Genomic DNA, 20,124 nt, shown 5'->3' on the forward strand with positions numbered 1-20,124 from the left:
TCTTTCAGTTCTTGGAAAGTGCCATCACGAAAGAGCTGAACATTCATTGGTCAGATGCTGCCTTTCATCCTGAAGGATTGGTAGATATCAGAGTCCTCCTGTAGGCTGTGATCTAACTGTTGGATTTAAAAGGCAATCTGAAATATAATGAGCAGTCAAAATTCTTAAATGAACATTACAGACCTTGTATCTTTCTTCCTCTGAGAGGTTCCTCACACCCTCACACAAACAACAAATGAAATGCAACAATCAATGCATTTATTTGCCTTTCAGTATTACATAAAAGACCAACCTTAGAAAAGTTCAATTCAAGTTCCAGATTCAATACATCTTACATTATACTGAAATTTACACAGACAGACTGTCGTTATTCTAACACACAAGCCACACACAATGACAGCTGAAAAATTTGCAAACTGCTATACAGAGTTTAAAATATATTCCTATAAAATACAAAGGACTTAATAAAAGACAAACATTACCTAAAACACACGTCAAACAAACCATTACAAAAAAATGATGATGCTTCTCAAAATCTCAGGCAAGGTTCCATCATCTGTCAACTTTTCCAGAATTATGCAAAAATAAATAAGTATGTATAAATTTGTAAGAAAGAGTAATGACTGTAGAAGCATTCATAATATATACTGGTGCAAGGGCAAACAGAATAATACTGCTCCAGTGATTAGTCAGAATATAACACCAGCAAACATCAACAAGTTCATGCATTCCCTGGGTAATCAAACCCCTGATCTTAGCATTGCTAATGCCACACTAATTGGGCAACAAGAATGAAGCTATTGCAGAAAACTTCATATCCCTATTCACACTGCCAAATTACTTTATATCTGACACATGAAGATATGTAAAAAATGTAACAAGAAATTGTATTTAAAACATTACCTATACTGAAACTCCACTTTTGGACACTGGTTATGAAAGCCAACTACTTTCACAACATTTCCAATGCGATACCTGAAAAACACAAAAGACAGATTTTAGAGAATGTCCACTACATCAGTATACCAATTTGCTCAATATTTTACTTTCTCTAATTTTTTCTTTTCATTTCTTAAATATCCACTACACTAATTCATGGCATCATTTGTGTCCTTAAAGTACAGTTCTCAAAAACAGCACAGCCAGTTCATTGGCAAAGAAATTTAAAAGGTTAGTTCACCTAAAAATAAAAATTTGTCCATGTTTTACTCATCCTCAAAGCATCCCACTGTAGGTGTTATGTGTCTTTCTTCTTTCAGATGAATCCAATCAGAGTTTATAATACACATTTTCTTTGTTCTTCCAAGCCTTTCAATGGGGGTATGTTTGTTGTCAAACAAACAACAAAAAAATGTTTGTGTTTGTTATCAACAGTTCAGAAAGACGTGAAATAAAGTGCGTGCATCTGTAATAAAACATCCCCTTACACAGCTCTACACCTTGACTTTCATTTTCCTCTTCAATCTATTTATTTTGCCCTGATATCTTTGTCAATATCTCTACAAAAATAACCTATGATTTTACTATAGTAAAAGTACAGTAACCATGTTTTTTGGCAAATGGATTGCCATATGTATTTGGTTTAACTACAAATACCATTGTTAAACTTTGGTTAGTGTAGCAAAATCATGATTCATTTGCGGTTACTATGGTTTAACAATAGTAACTATTGTCTTTTATGGTAGGTTGCATTTCCCAAAAACATTTTTAGTTAACTATAGTAGTAAGTTCCATTGACATTTGTGGTTAATGAAAGAACTTGTAACTATAGTTGCTTTTGGAAAAAATACCCCATGATAGTGCTTATTTTGAAAACATTTGAAAAAATGTGATTATGTCAAACTTTTGACCAGTAGTACACCTCAAGGGATCCAAGGGAGTACACTGCAAACAACATTGTGAAGCATTCTGTGTTCTGAAGCTTAACTTTTCCAACCCTTCTCATGGAAAAAATACCATAACACAAATATCTATCATGGCTAATTTTTAAAATATCACTGTTCAGAAATGTATGCACATGCATCCACATACAAACACACCTTCAGTGGCAGCATAGAAAGGGGAGTAGAACAGACACCTTTACAGTAGTGCTGTCATAACATCTCCCCATAAATCTGGTTGGAGCCCAAGTCCAATGTCATATCCAGGGGTAACTGGGGCAATATTCTGAGTGTGATCCCCTCAAAGCCTTGCTCAAACTGGGCTGTGAGCTCAGCAGCATCTCTCTTTGGATCCGGCTTCATCAGTTTCTTTAGGGCACAGAGCACATCACCCTTCAGGTTCAGTCTGGAGTTGATCATGGCCACTTTAACATCCACCACAAGATCTTTCTAATGTTCCTTAAAGCAGACAGACAGATTGCTACTTGAGACATTTCTGCTCTATTCAGTGTCAGTTATAAAACATCTGTTTAGACAAATCTGGAAGTGGGACAATCATCTCAATTTAAATGCAGCTTCTTTCAAAATCTGTTGCTCTACATACATCTGTATTTATAAATTTTTTGAACATGTACAGATTGGGGCCCAACAATCTGAGACTACACTGAAAAATGTCTCAGATTACAAATGTAACCATGGTTCCCTGAGTAGGGAACGAGACACTGCGTCCTCTAGGGGCCACTATGGGGAACACCTCGTTGTGACCTCGTTGTGTGTCTGAATCATATATTGAAAAACACCAACTTGTTGGCCTGCTATATCCTCTGATGTCACTACCGTCTCGATTATAAACAGGCACTGGGAGAACACGTCATTCACTTCTTCGTCTGAAGCTTGCGTTTGAAGCATGGCGGGGAGCTAGAGGAAGCAGTGTCTCGTTCCCTACTCAGGGAACCATGGTTATATTCGGAACTTGAGACGTTGCCTTTCAAGGAACTTCAAACTGCGTCCTCTAGGGGCCGCTATGGGGAACAGTATACCCACGCAGCATGCTGAGGGGAGTGCAGGCCAGAATCATGGTGAGCACTAAGTACCAACTTTTTACCATTTCCATGGGAGTTGCACCTGGGAAGTTTATACGGCTGTCTGTGACAGTACCCCTTATGGCCAAAGGCCTAAGCTACATACCCAACTTAATTGTTAGTGCCTCAGACCGGGGTAGAGCTGAAGGCTTGGAATCAGGAAAGATTCCTTTAAAGGGATACGGCTAAGAACCTAGCATTTTCTACCAAGTCTTGCCTGTCACACAGGGGCTACCGCTTACGCATAAACTTGCTGAAAGAGCTGTCTCAACAGCTTTCTAGTAGCAACACCCTGTTTAGAAAGGTATCCGAGGATACATAGGTGGAGTGGTGCCCAAGATGAACGGGGCTTTTACCAACTCAAGAAAGGGCACGAAGCAACAGCGCAAAGCCCTCACCATATAGGATTTTAGAAAGAACGTAGAATACTAGTGTGCAAACTTACCACAGTGTGGATTTCAGAAAGTGTGCAAAGACTTCACGTACACTCTGATAGAGCAGCTCATAGATGGAATGTTGGATCTCAAAACAGTATGATTGAGAGTCATCAACTCGATCTATGGAGACAATCCTGGAGCGCTCTGGGGAAAAAACAGAGATCTCAGTCTCATATGAGAGGAGAACCCCGAGCTCAGAGTAGCGTGCTCATAGGCAACCCTTTTTGTAAAATGGAGAGTGCTGCTAAACTTCTATGAGAATAGCCCCTCATGTTGAGGGAAGTGATGCTTGAAGTGTATAAATAAATACTCACTAGCTGAATGAAGCCCAAGGAACCAAGGTCTCATCTTCTCAAGAAAGGGAACAAGGCTGAGCGAGTAACCCTTACCGTACAGGATTTCAGAAAGTGCGCAGAGACCTGCATGCAAACTTACCACTTACGTGGATTTTTGAAATTGTGCAAAGTGTTCATGCGCACACTGACCACCATGTGGTTTTGAGAAAGTACACAAAGATTGTGGTAAAAGTTCCTAAGCATCGCAGAGGCGCTGAATCGCACGGGAGAGGCAAGCTCAACTTTACAAACCTCGGGCGAGGGAAGCATCTCCTGAGGCAGCATGTACAAAAAGACTTCTGTAACTGCCAACTCCACTTCCCGCTAGATGCAACAGCATGCGACCTGGCCCGACATCCAGACACCTATGCCAGGACTGATGATCAAGGAGGCTCCCACAGAAGCCTGTGATCTCAGCTACCTAATACCGGAACATGAAGCCGGATGGCTGGTGCTGGCGAGTGTTTGGTAAACACTGTAATTGAGCACTGCAAAGGAATTTTGATTAGTAGACACATAACCACCAGCAATTTAATACACATAAGTATATACAGAGAGGGTTACAATCTCACCCACCCTCCTGCACTGGAGCCCTGCTTAAGGGGTGCCTATTTTTAGCCCGGACCATCAGTAAGGTGGTTGGTATGAACATAGAACCAGCCACAAACATTATAGGTCCAATATAGGAGACTGTTATGCGTTAGGTTTCCACCTAACCTCGATCAGGAGGAGAGCTGGTGGTTACAGGGGAATTAGGAAGAGGAGGATAAAAGCAGAATTTAAAAAAAGTAGATTCCTCGGTATCACTCTGATTCGGACGAGAACACTGCCTCGTCTGGATCACATCCCTTAGGTTCTGCTTACCTCCACGTGACCCACGATTCCTCTTACCCCTGCCCACAGGTGGGGGAGGAGCACGAATTGTGACACTAGCCTTCTGTGGCCGTCTTTGATCCTCAGATCAAGACAGTCCAGGACCCATATGTTGTTCGGGCTCGGACCTGGACCTTCGTGGAACAAAGAATCTCAAAGCAGCAGAGCGTGCCTTCATCTCCCTGAACTTCTCGTTGAAGTCAGACCAGGAACCTTCAGGTAAAGTTTAAGCTATAAGCAAAACTAAACATGCTGGCTATACTCTTAGAAAATATGTGCTTTTATGATTTATAAGATCATCAGTAGTAGGACTGTGATCACGAGGATACACAATTGATGGCTGCATAATTAATATAGATTATTGAAAGTGCTTATTTCATATTGCAGAGAAACTTGATGTGCAGAGTGAGAGAGAGAGGGATTCAGGGAAAGATGATAGAGACAGTAAATGCTTTGATAGTCCAATTGATTATTTTCCCTGTCCACAGTCTGAGTTTGATTTTTTTTTTAAGTATCACCCAATTCAAACAATTGAAAGAGCCAAAGAATTTAGCAGTCTGGTGGACACATGAATTGGGTGGTGGGGACTGCAGAAACAGAGGTGGCCTGGGGTGGAGTCAAATTCCCAGGCTTGATTTACTGTCCCAGTCCGCCACTGCTCTTACCAGTTCTTTCAGATGCATGCTTCAAACAGAACAGTCAGTGAAGACGAAGAAGAGAATGACATGTTCTCTCTGTTCCTGTTTATAGTCATGCCAGTAGTGACGTCAGAGGCTATAGCCAGCCAACAAGTTTGTGTTTTTTCAATGTATGCTTCAGACACGGGTCACGACGAAGTGTTCCCCAAAGCGGCCCCTAAAGGACGCAGTTTGATGTTCCCTTGAAAGGGAACTAAATTGCCTTGCCAACAGGTTACAGATAAAAAGGAAATAAAAGGTCTGAAAATAACATTATATCTGTCACAAGTGGCTCATCAATCAGCCACTCATGGCGCACTCCCTCCTCACCAGAATACTAATCACCAGCACTGTTCACTATCAACCCATCAGCACACTTCCACATAAAGGCACACACCTCAGTTTCCCAAGAGGTCCGATCTCGTAGCTGAATAGTGGAATCACTCTTGTTGTTTAGCTACCTGCATTGACTCACTACAAACCTTAAGGTGTGTGCAAAATGTCTGTCTTCCTGGTCACCCCACCGACGGCTCTGGAAATTCCCATATACCCCATCCTGTCAGTCAAGCCGGAATCAGCGATATCATCGAACAATCTCCTCTGCATATCTCCTGTGCTCAACTCAATATCACATCCAATAAACTTGTTTACATCCCTTTGCCAGCCTCCCCGGTCCGGTCTCAACCAGCACAACACATTACTTCCGGGTCCCCACCTCGAGTGGTGTTTTCGAGCCACGTCACCAGACCAGCGCCCTTCGCTGGTGCGACAGAGGATTGCAACGGTTTCCTCCTCAAATGCTCTCTCGCCATTCACACCCAGCCTCAACTATATCCCTCTGAAAACTCTAAAATCGCATTTGTAATCTCATCTCTCACAGGTCCCACACTCCGTCTTTACATTCTTTTATTGACAGATTGCACAGGTTCGAGTAGCAATGAGCTTCTTCACACTGCCTCCACATGTGCAATTGTGCTTTTGAAGCCTACTGACCATGCACACCTGTCCACGCGGTCATAAAAAATTGGAGGCACGCGTTCGTCCTCTCAGAGCATCCGCACACACTCTCCCATGATGTTCTCCCCGCAGACACGGAAAGTTTAATGAAGGCTTTAAGATGCAGTCTGTAAGACGTGCACGGGAGCATGACTTGACACGCGACATTGCAGAAAATGTCCTTTCACAAATGTAGCCTATGTTGATCCAAATATGGAAAGCCCTTTCGAATTTAATAATATTAGAGATGTTTTGCCACATTTCTTCAATTAAGGATGATTGCTACGTAATATATGGTGTTTCTATTTGGCTGAACTTCTTCAAGTAAGTTGCAGGGCAAACCGAAAATCCAACACTCCCCTTCACTACTGATACTATGACTATTATTTTTCTATGTGTACATTCCCTGGCATTTTCCACATTTTGTTTTTTCTCCCTTAAAAAGAAATGTGTCCATTCTGATGCTCAATTTTACAGAACTAATGGCTGTTGATGACTATTTGAATTGAATTCCGCCAAAGTGGACGCTTGTATGTGTTCGTTAAATGCATAATATTATGTGAGTTGGTCTGCTCATGTCTGGAAATAATATATGAAACACAAAATAATTTAACGTAAAAAACATTAGGCTATAGCTTATATTTCTTATGTACATTTTTAAATTAATGTAAAAAAAAATTGTGAAACTGAAAAAAAAAAAAAAATTAATTGTGTTCAGCATGGTTGGCCGCATTTGAATTTGTGACGGGCCGTGGGTTGAGATAGCTCCATGGTCATTTAATAGGCCTAGCCTATTGCTGCAATGTTTCTTTTATGCGGCTGCAATGTTTCTTTTTACGTGCTTTCTGTTACTGAGCCTGTGTGTGTCACTCGTCCTCTTTAAAGTGGAAGCTTGTGAGTAGCTTTGTTGCATTACATTGAAACTTTGTTGATGTTTTTATTGTCATGCGTGTTCTGGTTATTTGCGCATGATTAAACATGATTCTTTATATGGCGATAAAAGAAAGCTTTGTTGCATTTTTTTTAAGTGGGGATTGGGGGTGCACCAACCCGGGTTGGGACATAGAAGGGGGTGCGCAGGAAAAAAAGTTTGGGAACCGCTTCCCTACAGTTAAGAACGCCTTCCGTCAAGGTCTAGAACCCAGACTTCGCCTCCAACTGGTGACGTTCGATGATTCCCAAGGCCTTGAAAGTTTTATTCAGCATGCCACCAGATGTGCGAATCACATACAATTTTGTCTCCAGGAGTGCTCACCAGCCAGCCCAACAACCCGTTACCACCGTTCCGATACCCAGACCCCTCATGAAACTGATCCAGAACCCATGCAGACTGACTCCAACCGCTTAACGCCCAAAGAACGTCAAAGATGGATGACCCAAAGCTTATGCCTCTACTGTGGCATGAGTGGCCATCATATCCTCAACTGTCCCCTTCGCCCTCCTTGACCTGTGGTGAGTTTCTTAAAACCAACACCTATTAAGATGAAACGACTCACCACTACTGCCCAACTTACTGCTGCTCATGTCACTATTCCAGTTACCACCATCCTCCACTATGGCCCAGCTGCAAACTTCATCTTGGAACCTCTGCCGTCAGCTCCACCTAACGACCACCAATACAGAAACCACCTACCAAATAGTCTCGATTGCAGGCAAACCATTGAGCCAGAGGCTATCCCCTATCCTTACCAGAACAGAAGGCCATGGAGGAGTATGTGGAGCAAACCCTCAAGCAAGGCTACATCATACCATCTAACTCCCCTGCTGCTTCCAGCTTTTTCTTTGTGGCTAAGAAGGACTGAGGCTTGCGGCCCTGCATAGATTATCGCACACTAAACCAGATCACCATCAAGTTCCAGTATCATCTTCCACTCATCCCAGCCACTCTGGAACACCTCAGAGGAGCCACCATATTCACCAAGCTAGACCTACGCAGTGCATATAATCTCATCCACATTCACAAGGGAGATGAGTGGAAGACGGCATTCATGACCCTTACTGGCCATTATGAATACCAGGTCATGCCGTATGTCCTCGTCAATGCCCCTTCCATCTTTCAAGATTTTATGCACACAGTGCTACAGGAGTATCTCAACCACTTCATGATCGTATATGTTGATGACATTCTCATTTACTCCTGGAGCCTCGCCGAACATCAAGTGCATGTAAGATCCGTTCTCTCCAAACTCCGAGAATTCCCCCTCTTCCTTAAGGCTGAAAAATGCACATTTCATCAATCTTCTGTTCACTTCTTGGTTAACATAATCAATGAAACCAGTATCAGGTGTTTGATATCCTGAAACCAGGTGTTTGATATCCTATTTCTTTTTATTGTAAATATACAGTGAGGAAAATTGCAGTAGCCTAGGCGAGCTGACTGAAGTTATCAAGTACGCTGCTGTTTGCAGATTTACCGGATTTGCATCGTCGCGGACATCACACTGCCACGTCAAACGCACAAAGTCTGAACTACCGAGCATGCACGTCCAAAATCAGCGTACTTTGTATTGAAATGCGCGCAGACCTACGTCACCAGTCTATTTGCCTAATCTTCCCGTTACTTTACACCGCAGTGGAAACGCAGATAGCAACAGGTCTGGGGGGTGGGGGGGTTTAGTTCCTGGGAAAAAAGTTCCTGGTACAAATGTTCCCTGTAATTTCGGTGGAAACGAGGCAAAAGTTACGGGCAGGTGTGTTTGATTAGAGACAGACATTATGGTGGCCTCTAATGGCTGTGGAGGACTATGTTTAAAAGGTACTGTCATTTGTAAGTTGGAAATAAAATGTATGAAAACACCATTTAATAAAACCTTGTTTGATTCCAAATATAAGAAGAGCATTTAAACAGCACTGTTTTCAACTAAAAACTGAAAATGTTTCATGGGCTTTGGCCGTTCATTTACACAACAACAGCATTCTGAGGGTTTACAGTATATGGCACATTTGTTTTAATGTGATTTAACACTTTCTAGAGGAGCTGAGCTGAGTGTTTCCCTTTAACATTTGCTATTGCTAATATTATCATTAAATATGTTAAATTCATATTCATCTCCCACCTGTTACAAACACGCCAGGTTCCACCTCCACACAATCACAGCGCACACCCTCACCTGAGTATTAGATCACCTCCACCTGTTCCTCATCACCCACTCATCAACGCTGCACTACAAAAGCCACACACACACATCCAGTCTTTGTCCAGTCATGTTCGCGACAAGATCATTCCTGTATGCTTACTATAAGGACTAACTCCTCTTCTACTCTCTCCAGAGATTCTCTCCGAAGGACCCAGTTCCCCGAAGTGTGCGTGTGTGTGGTTCACCATCCCTCCAAGAAGTCACAACCTTACCTGCACGGATCCAAACTCCTTATCACTCCTCACTACCTGCTCCTCTGCTTGTGTCTTTAAAAATAAATATCTTCATCTGTTACTCCTCAGCTTCCCGAGTGATCCGTAACAGATGATCGGACCAGCACCGACAGGCACAAGCATGAGCCTCACGGACCCCTTTCAAGACCTGGTTGATGCATTCCATCATCACTTCCTCACCTGCCGTGCATGCCAGTCCCATGGCCAGGCCGACGCCCTACTTTGGCTCGGCGAAGGAATGCAGCGGATTCCTTCTTCAGTGTTCACTGGTCCTGGAGATGCAAACGCTCTTCTATCCAACGGACCACTCAGAGGTAGCCTTTATCATTTCCCAATTGCAAGGCAAAGCACTACTGTGGGCAGATTCACTCTGGACACAAAATAACCCAGTTATCCAGTCTTATTCTAGCTTCATCGACCATTTCCGTGAAGTTTTCGGCAGACCTGCTTGGGATTCTTCGATTGGTGAGAAGCTATACAAATGTCTGTCAATGAATATGCCTTGCAGTTCAGGACTCTGGCGGCCTCCAGTGGATGGACCGACAGGCTTTGCTAACGACCTATCGTCAAGGACTAGAACCCCGAGTGCGGTTGCATCTCGCTGCATATGAGGATACCATCGGCCTCAAGCGATTCATCCAGCTATCCATCCGCTTCGCCACTCGTATGCAGTCGTGCTTAGAAGAGCACTAGGGCCAGGCGCATTCCTCCACTCCTCTCTGCCGCCCATAGAATGTCAGCTCCCCAGAACCAGCCAGCGAGCCGATGATGGTCGACTCCGACCGCCTCACTATGGCGGAGCGTCAAAGACGGCTGGCCCAGAATCTGTGCCTTTTCTGTGCAGCTCCGGGGCATACCATAGCAGTGTGCCCTATCCGTCCTCCTCGTCCCATGGTGAGTGCCATTCTCCCTTCAAGATACCAAATGAAACCACTCACCACTGTTGTGACACTTACTGCTGCTGATATATCTCTTCCAGTTTCCGCCCTCCTCGATTTTGGGTCAGCCGGCAACTTCATCACCGACGCCCTCTGCCGTCAGCTTAAACTCCCTACTACGGCTATGCCGATCCACACAATCACCAGTAGGCCGTTAAGCAAGAAATACATACTTCATTGTGTGGGTCCCATCTCCCTCCAAACTGGACTTGTGCACCATGAGAAGATCCATCTGCTGGTTCTGGAGGAATCCACCGCTGATGTTATTCAAGGGCGTCCATGGCTGGAGCAGCACAACCCCATGATTTCCTGGAAAACGGGTGAGATCCTGAAGTGGGGCGAAGCCTGTTTTCAATCATGCATCTCCGGTTGTCCTATTCCAGTTGAACACCCCCCTGAACCACTACCAGTCTACTCCACCACTATCGAGAGCCCTGTCGAGAACCAATCCATCACCATTCCTCAGTGATATGCCCCCTTCAGCGACGTATTCTGCCCTAAGCGGGCCTCCAAGCTGCCTCCACACCGGCCGTGGGACTGTGCTATCAATCTGCTGCCGGGTGAACCAGTGCCAAAGGGAAGGATATACCCCCATCTGTTCCCGAGGAGAAGGCCATGGAGGACTACATCAAGGAGGCGCTGGCCCAAGGGTATATTCGTCCATCTACCACCCCTGCTGCTTCCAGCTTCTTCTTCGTGGCTAAAAAGGATGGAGGTTAGAGACCATGCATTGATTACAGAGCACTAAATTAGATCACTCTTAAATTCCGGTACCCACTTCCCCTCATCCCTGCGGCCCTGGAACATCTCCATGGTGCCACGGTGTTCACCAAGTTGGACCTCCACAGCGCGTATAACCTCATCTGGATACGTGAGGGGGACAAGTGGAAGACCGCCTTCATCACCGCTAGTGGCCACTATGAGTACTGTGTCATGCTATATGGGCTTGTTAACGCCCCCTCAGTATTCCAGGACTTCATTCATGAGGTGCTCTGGGATTTCCTTCACAAGTCCGTCCTAGTATACATTGACGATATCCTGATCTACTCCCGGAGCTTGACAGAACATCAGCGCCACGTTGCGGAGGTCCTGCAATGCCTGAGGGACTACCAGCTCTATCTCAAAGCGAAAGTGTTCCTTCCATTAGCCCTCAGTGCAGTTCCTTGGATACACCATCGACCACAGTGGCATCCGGATGGATGAGGGGAAGGTGAGCGCAGTCAGGGATTGGCCCATTCACACCACTATCAAGGACCGGCAACGATTCCTTGGCTTTGCCAATTTCTATAGACGGTTCATACACAATTTCAGTACTATCACCAGCCCTCTTACCAACCTTCTCCGCCAAAAGCCCAATTCTCTCTCCTGGACTCCAACCACCACTGAAGCCTTGCAAGCCCTCAAACAAGCCTTTACGACTGCCCCACTCCTGGTACATCCAGACCCCGATCGACCGTTCATGGTGGAAGTGGACGCCTCAACCACCGGAGTGGGAGTGGTCCTTTCCCAGCAGCAGGGGAATCCCAGCCACCTCCATCCATGTGCCGCCTTCTCCCGGAAACTCAACCCGGCGGAGGTAAACTATGACATCGGGAATCAGGAATTGCTAGCCATAAAACTTGCCCTGGAGGAATGGAGACATTGGCTAGAGGGAGCCAAACACCCATTTCAAGTTCTCACTGACCACAAGAACCTTGAATACCTTCGAGCAGCCAAGAGACTCAACCCCAGACAGGCGCTCTGGGTAATATTCTTCACCCGCTTCCAGTTTACCATCTCTTACTGCCCAGGGGTAAAGAACGTGAAGGCCGATGCTCTGTCCAGATGTTACGCTCCCAAAGAGAGATCTGAAAATCCAGAACCCATCCTCCCGGATGATATCATCGTCACTCCAATCACCTGGTCAGCTGACACTCTTCCTCCAGCCGAACCTCCTAATAACATCCCGCCGGGTTACCCACCGGGACACCTTTACATCCCCAGGACACAGCGCACTCCACTCATCCACTCCACGCTTAAATCTCCTGGCACTGGTCACCCGGGGGTCAATGAAACCCTCTCTTGCTAAGGGAACGCTTCTGGTGGCCCAACATGGCCTCGGATGTCAGAAGGTACGTGAGTGGACATACCAGCTGCGCAATGTCCAAGAGTCCTCGCCACCTACCATCTGGCAAACTCCTTCCTCTGCCCCTTCCTAATCACCCGTGGTCACACCTAAGGGGTGAATTTCTAAATCCTGTTGTCTTCTTCCTCTAAAGGGCCTACCTACAGCCATGGAAACGGCTGAATTGATGTTCAACCATGTCTTCAGGTACTTCGGCATCCCAGAAGATATCGTGTCGGATCGAGGCCCCCAGTTCATCTCCCGGGTGTGGAGAGCATTCCATTCCCTCCTAGGTGTGGCCATCAGCCTGTCCTCCGGCTATCACCCTCAGTCAAACGGGCAGACGGAGAGGAAGATCCAGGAGATCAGACGCTTCCTCCGTACCTTCTGCCACAGCCACCAGAAATCCTGGAACCAATTCCTGGGGTTGGGTCAGAGTATGCACAAAACTCCCTCTGTCAACCCACCACCGGACTCACCCCTTTCTAGTGCGTACTCGAATACCAACCACCTCTGTTCCCCTGGTTAGGAGAGCCCTCGGATGTCCCCGCCGTCGACTACTGGTTCCGGGACAGCGAGAGGGTCTGGGACGCGGCTCATCACCAACTACAGTGGGCACTTCGCAGACGCAGGACGACAGCCGACCTTCGCCGGTCCGAGGCCCCCCACTACCAACCCGGTCAGAAGGTCTGGCTGTCCACCCGGGACACCCGCCTGCGTCTACCCTGCCGCAAGCTCAGTCCCAGATTCATTGGCCTGTTCACCATCACCTAGCAGATAAATCCGATCACGTATAAACTCCAGCTCCCTCCTGAGTACTGGATTCACCCCATATTCCATGTGTTACTCCTTAACCTCACCAACCTTCTGTTTCTCCCTCCACAGAACCTGGCGAAATGGAAGCCCCCCTCTCCTCCTAGATGATGGCGCAGCCTATACAGTAAAGGACATCATGGACTCCGGCCGGCGTGGTGGGCAGCTGGAATATCTAGTGGACTGGGAAGGATATGGTCCAGAGGAATGTTCCTGGGTCCCACGCAACGACATCTTGGATCCCACTGGATACCTTCCATTCCATTTATCCCAATCGACCAGCTCCCAGGGGGAGAGGACGCCCACCACATCGTCAGGGTGGTGTGTACTGTTACAAACACGCTAGGTTCCACCTCCACACAATCACAGCGCACACCCTCACCTGAGTATTAGATCACCTCCACCTGTTCCTCATCACCCACTCATCAACGCTGCACTACAAAAGCCACACACACGCACCCAGTCTTTGTCCGGTCACGTTCGCGACAAGATCATTCCTGTATACTTACTATAAGGACTAACTCTTCTACTCTCTCCAGAGATTCTCTCCGAAGGACCCAGTTCCCCGAAGTGTGCGTGTGTGTGGTTCACCGTCCCTCCAAGAAGTCATAACCTTACCTGCACAGATCCAAACTCCTTATCACTCCTCACTACCTGCTTCTCTGCTTGTGTCTTTAAAAATAAACATCTTCATCTGTTACTCCTCAGCTTCCCGAGTGATCCGTAACACCACCTACCTGATAGATAGATGCTGGCGTGGTGTAAAGATGCAGCAGGTGTTTAGACGAGACAGGAGTTGAGGAGTTAGGGTCAATAGGAATACCTGCCTCACTCTGACAAAAAAATTTAATTAAATTAGTGCTGTCAATCGATTAAAAAAAATTAACTAATTAATCGCACAATTTTTTCAAATTAATCGCGATTAATCGCAATTAAAAGAGAAACTTTTTGGATATGTAAATGTAAAAAGTAAATAATTAATGTAAACTCAAGACAAAGAAACTATTTAAATTCAAAATATGATTGTTTATTGGAATTTTTGTTTAACTTGTAACACAGATTTTCTCATGTAAACAACATACCTGCAATAAACCATCAATATCCTCCAAATTAACTGTTGGCTTGAAAGCCATATTTATTACAGAAATAAAAACACAGGCATGTAAGTGCCATTTGAATTTCAAAACAATCAATGCCAATAAAAAACAAAAATGATTTTCATGTTGAATTCTAAGTGGACTGCAAAAAAATTCCAAAGTATAGTCATTGCCAGTGCTTTAAGTGGGCCGGTACGCACCGGTACTCAGTACCGCCACTTCCAAATATAGCTCTTGAGCGTACCGCCACCTCTCCGTGCGCCCAGAACGTGCTTTTAGCGTACCGGTACGCTCATTTGGACATCTGTTTTAATAGAGGTTTTAATCTTTTACCTGCACTGCCGATTTTCAGAGCGCCCTTCACAATGCAAGCTTCCTAATTCATCCCACCCAGAGCAGAAACTACATTACCCATTCACCCTTAAATTATACAAGTGAATAGCGCATGTGTCGCTTTTCCCACTGTTAAGTGTCAACAACTCAACGTGGCCGGAGAAGGTGTGTGAAACTCGTTGTGAGTGTACACCACACTCGGTTCGGTTAAAAATCAAATACTGTTAACAACAACACTTAATATGTTTTCTTGGCTTCAGACTCTGAATACTACAAGAACAAGACCAGAATCAGATGATTGGCTGACTGACACCTCACCAAATTTGAATCCAATCACTGCAGGTCAGACGCAAACTAATGAAGTAATTCATCTCTTTCAGGAAGGGTGACCAGACGTCCCGAAAAATTCGGGACAGTCCCGAAATCTAAACTGTTGTCCCGACTCCCGAATCTGGCCCTAATTGTCCCGAAAATTCTACTAAAGCAAAATCTTGAGTATTTATTGTCTGATAAACATTAAAAACTGTCTGCGGAGGTTGAGTCGTCCTGCAGCCCCCGCTGGCTGCTCATTGGCTGCAGCATCTTTTTTCTAAGTTCTAAAAAAATACCGTAGACGGCAAGGCACAAATTTAGATATTCATTTATCTAATTAATCTATAGCCTATGCACAAAGACAATATGATCTTTTTGTCCCCTTTTTGTTTTAAAGCTTGATGAAGAGAGAGAGCGCAAGTTGCTGCAGCTGCGAGGAGGACAGTGATGCACGCGTACAGGGGTGATTGACAGTTTGCGGCACTGTGTACAAAAAATACTCCGCTACACAATTATTTCGTTATTTTCGTTCAAGCTTATTAACGTTAGCATTACAGAAAGGTCTGATTTACGCACTGTTACAACAGTCTTTTTTTTTTTTTTTTTTTTTTTTTTTAAACAATGACATTTGAGTTCATGATTTTAATGTTGCTGTTTCTTGTGGCAGACTGAATGAAGAGTAATGTTTCTTGTGGCAGACTGAAGAGTAATCCGGCAGAGTTTTATACTGAAACTTTCCGTCTAAAATTCCTTCCTTGGTCTTATCCATATTTCTTTGCACGTTGAACACACATGGGCCACAACCGGAAATAAAAAAAAACTGCAACCGTGTTAATTGCGTTATTTTTTTTTTTTACGCGTTAAATATTTCGAATTAATCGAATGCGTTAACGCGCTAATTTTGACAGCACTAAATTAAATTACATTTATGCATTTAGTTGACGCTTTTATCCAAAACGACTTAATTGCATTCAGGCTAACAATTTTTGTTAACGTGCTCCCTGGGATTTGAACCCCCAACCTTGCGCTTGCTAGCACAATGCTCTACCACTTGAGCTACAGGAACAATAAAAATGAAAAATGGGAGAGTAAAAGAGCTTCAAGGTTTTCTGGAGACAAAATCGTGATAGGCTGTTGGAGTACATATTCTGTGCTGCCTGCTAGATTATATAGATTACTTTCATTGATCACAAAATGTAGTAAATTAGCTCACTTCTTGCTAGTTGGTTTGTACTGGCCTATTACTTGTAAACATGCATTATGGAATCTGACTTTGTACTTTCTCCATATCTTTTCCCCAGCCTTCTGTGGAATAAATCATATCGAATAATGCATTTGGCCAGCAGAAAGACAGGGGCAGTGCTTGAGAAATTTGTTTGAAAAGTGCCATTACTTGTGCCATTTAGTGTTTGGTGCCACTAGTAATGCAGACATAACTTTGTATTTGTAACAATGTGTGTGTTGTGACCTGTAGGAAGAATTTTGTGTTGGTGTCTCTGGTGCTCAAAAGCATATGGATGGATCCAGATGTTCCTGATGTCACAGCCAGAATAAGTTAATTTATAAAATAATAATTTTCCGATATTAAAACATTATGCTCTCCTATAGCCACACGCTCAACAAACTTTTCATAATGGTTATAATCCGTGAACGGGTGGGTCTGTTGAAATGTTTCTGTGTCTGAAATGATACAGTAAAACAACAGCTGTCATATATTTCATGACAAGATGGTGGCACATCATCTCACTGGTTAATACCATTTCATAAAAGCAAATAAGTAAATGTAGATGCACCTTACACAACACTGTAAATTTTCTGTTTCCTACTGTCAAACATATGATTCTATTATATGTTAATTAAAAAAATTACCTACATCTGACATATTGGTGGCATGCTGTGAGACCCTTCAAACTCTTCAGAGAAAGGGTGAAAAAAAAACTGGAATGGTCAAAAGATTAAAAAGTTATTATATTTTATTTTGCACTTTCATCAAAATGCTTATTCATTAATTAAATGCATTAATTAGCTTATTAAAATAAATAATAAATGAATTAATAAATGTCAATGTAATGTTTGCAAAGTTATCACAAATCAAATTTTTGCCTTGTCATTATGTGGTATGGAGCTTAGACTGATATATTAAAATAAATAAATACATAATTAATGCATAATGAATAACAAATGACACCCCTCTGGAGTCTAAGGGTATTCCTGGGGCCTGGAGAAGTTTTGTCATGCCCTGACATTTGTGCTTTTTTCAGTTTCTTATACACATCTAAATGGCTAAAGTCTAATCTCACTGTAATCAGCACAAACTGGGCTATAATAATATGTGAGCAGCATGTATGTACATGAATGTGTTTTTGAGATAAAAAATGTTATGTGTGGTTATTGAAAAAATACAAATGTTAAATCACTTGAATAAGGCAATAAAACACATACAGAACATTGGTTCACTGGACTTTTGAGAAATGGAGCATGTAGCCTAGAATCTTCTTTCTAGATTATGTGAAAATCATCTTGTTTACTCACTTACAGAAAACAATATATTGATTTAAATTTTCTAAGACACTTTTTGTAAAGATTTTGTATCATCATCCTCTTCTTCATCGTTACATGTTTCTCTCCCACAACACACTGTGAAATAAGACCGGACCATGACAAAGGCTGAGGGTGAGCAGCGATCTATGAACAGTACTTTGGATATAATTAGTATGCAAACATGTCCCCTCTTCTCCTGCCTTCATCTCTCTGTCAGCCCTGAACGGTCTATATGTCTGGAACTAGATTTCTGTCTGGTTTTCCCACCCTCCCTCTCCTGCCTTCTCCTGTCATCTCTGGTCCTCCATCGTCACCGTTGTCACCTGTCAGCCATCAGCCCTTTTGCACAACCCAAGCCAACCAACTGGATTCAATGTGGGTTTGCCACTCTCCATTGGCGTTGTGGCTGGAGGAGCTTCTAGCTCCCTCCTCTCCACTGTGGCCCATCGGTCCACCAGTTCTGCAGGGCTCCCCCGTCCCTGCAGCTCCGCCTTGGTATGTCATCGACCATCCACCGCCTCGGGACTCCACTCCCCCAGCTTCACCTCATCCCTCTGACTTTAGCACTGCAACCTTCCGGATCCCCAGCTCCGTGTCGGTTCCCTGATGCCATCTGTTCCATCTGGGCCCTCTGGATCCTCTGTGTTCCCTTGGCTCATCGGCTCTCTGCCTTGTGCTCCTCCTCCACCAGCTCCATGGCCATCGGTTGGCCCGCTGGAGGCGTTGGCCATTCCTCCACCATGACTCCTCTCTCTGTCGGCTCCACCATGGGTTGCTATCATGGCTGTGGCCAGGGTCCCGCGTAATAAAATAATAATAAAATAATAAAATATGGTCAAATGATCCACAAATAATGCTGATGTGTCTGCATCATTGTGATAAACTTGTAAAACAACTGAAAACAACGTCGTCCTCTTCTTTTGTGCAATCGTAGGCGCAATGGCGCCACCTATGTTTCGTGTTCTGTTGATATACCTTGCTCCACACTGCACACTTGCCTAATTTTCTTCACCATAATTCCTTAATTTACTCACTCCAGCCCATAGAATCAAGACTTTTCTCACTGGAATTATTACGGCTTAATCATGAACTAAAATAGGCCTGGTAACAGAAGCCTCATACCAGATCCCATGAAGCTAAACATCTGTTAAAAGTGGACAAAACCAAACCCATCTGGCTTTATACATTCATCCGAATTATGTGTTGCTGAACACCTACAGTAGTGGACATTACATGTTAATTAGAGAAGAGTATGTGCTGCTGAAATGAAATTATAGACAACAGAAATAAAAATATTAAATGCAAGGATCAAGATTGAATTATTTGTGTAGCCATGTAGAAAACTGTTAATTTGCCTATACAGGATTTGAGATGCCCCAAAATAGTCAGCATGGGGATGAAAGCACTGTTGCTACCTGGAAGTGGTACGTTTGATGGACGTGATGGGGGTAGGCCATCTGTAACTCCACCTGTCCTCATTTCCTCATTCTCCCAGGATGCAGAAACGGTTTCACCTCTCTTTGGTGACTCGTCACACAAGAGAAGTGTTATCCATAAGGTCAACCCAAACAGATTAAGTATGGAGGCCAGTGACATCCTATTTGAGGTCCTCAGAGAGGGACGAAAGGCTGGAGACAGATGATGGAGAGGGAGGACAGAAGACAGACAAACAAACAAACAGAGAGAAAGAAAGAGAGAGAGAAAGAGAGAGAGAAGACAAGACATGCAGAGACAGGGAGATGGCTGCATAGAATCACTTTCTCCTGTGATTAGTAAATAAGACAAAACAGTAGATAAAAAAATAAATAAATGAAAGGAATGCTAGAACGATTGGCAGAGAGGTGAAATGGTTACCATTTTTAATAAAGGGGACCAGAGGGTGTGATGGACATATACAACCTTGTATGGTTGTGACCCTCAGTGCTCACTTTGGCAGTTTTGGAAATTTAAAGCAGAGGGATGAGGGGTTATCACCCCAAAGTCTGAGGCCATGGTTCACTGCCAGAAAACGTGGATTATTCTCTTTGGTTAGAGGATGAGTTGCTTCTCCAAATGTAGGAGTTTAAGTATCTTGGGAGTTTGTTTACAAGTGAGAGCAGGTTGAAGCATGTGGCCATAGTACTGGAAATTCATAGTGAAAAGGAGGCCAAGCCTTAGGAGGGATTACATATCTCAGCTGGCCTGGAAAAACCTTGGAGTCCCGAATAAGTGGCAAGAAAATGAATCGATGGAACTGCTTTGCAATTTAAATTGTAATAATTAAAATTACTGAGAATTTGTGCAACACTGATCCCTGTTTATTACTGTAAAGCTGTTTTTATCCTTCTAAGAAGTGA

The sequence above is a fragment of the Carassius auratus genome, chromosome 12 (assembly GCF_003368295.1).
Source record: "Carassius auratus strain Wakin chromosome 12, ASM336829v1, whole genome shotgun sequence".
Lineage (NCBI taxonomy): Eukaryota > Metazoa > Chordata > Actinopteri > Cypriniformes > Cyprinidae > Carassius > Carassius auratus.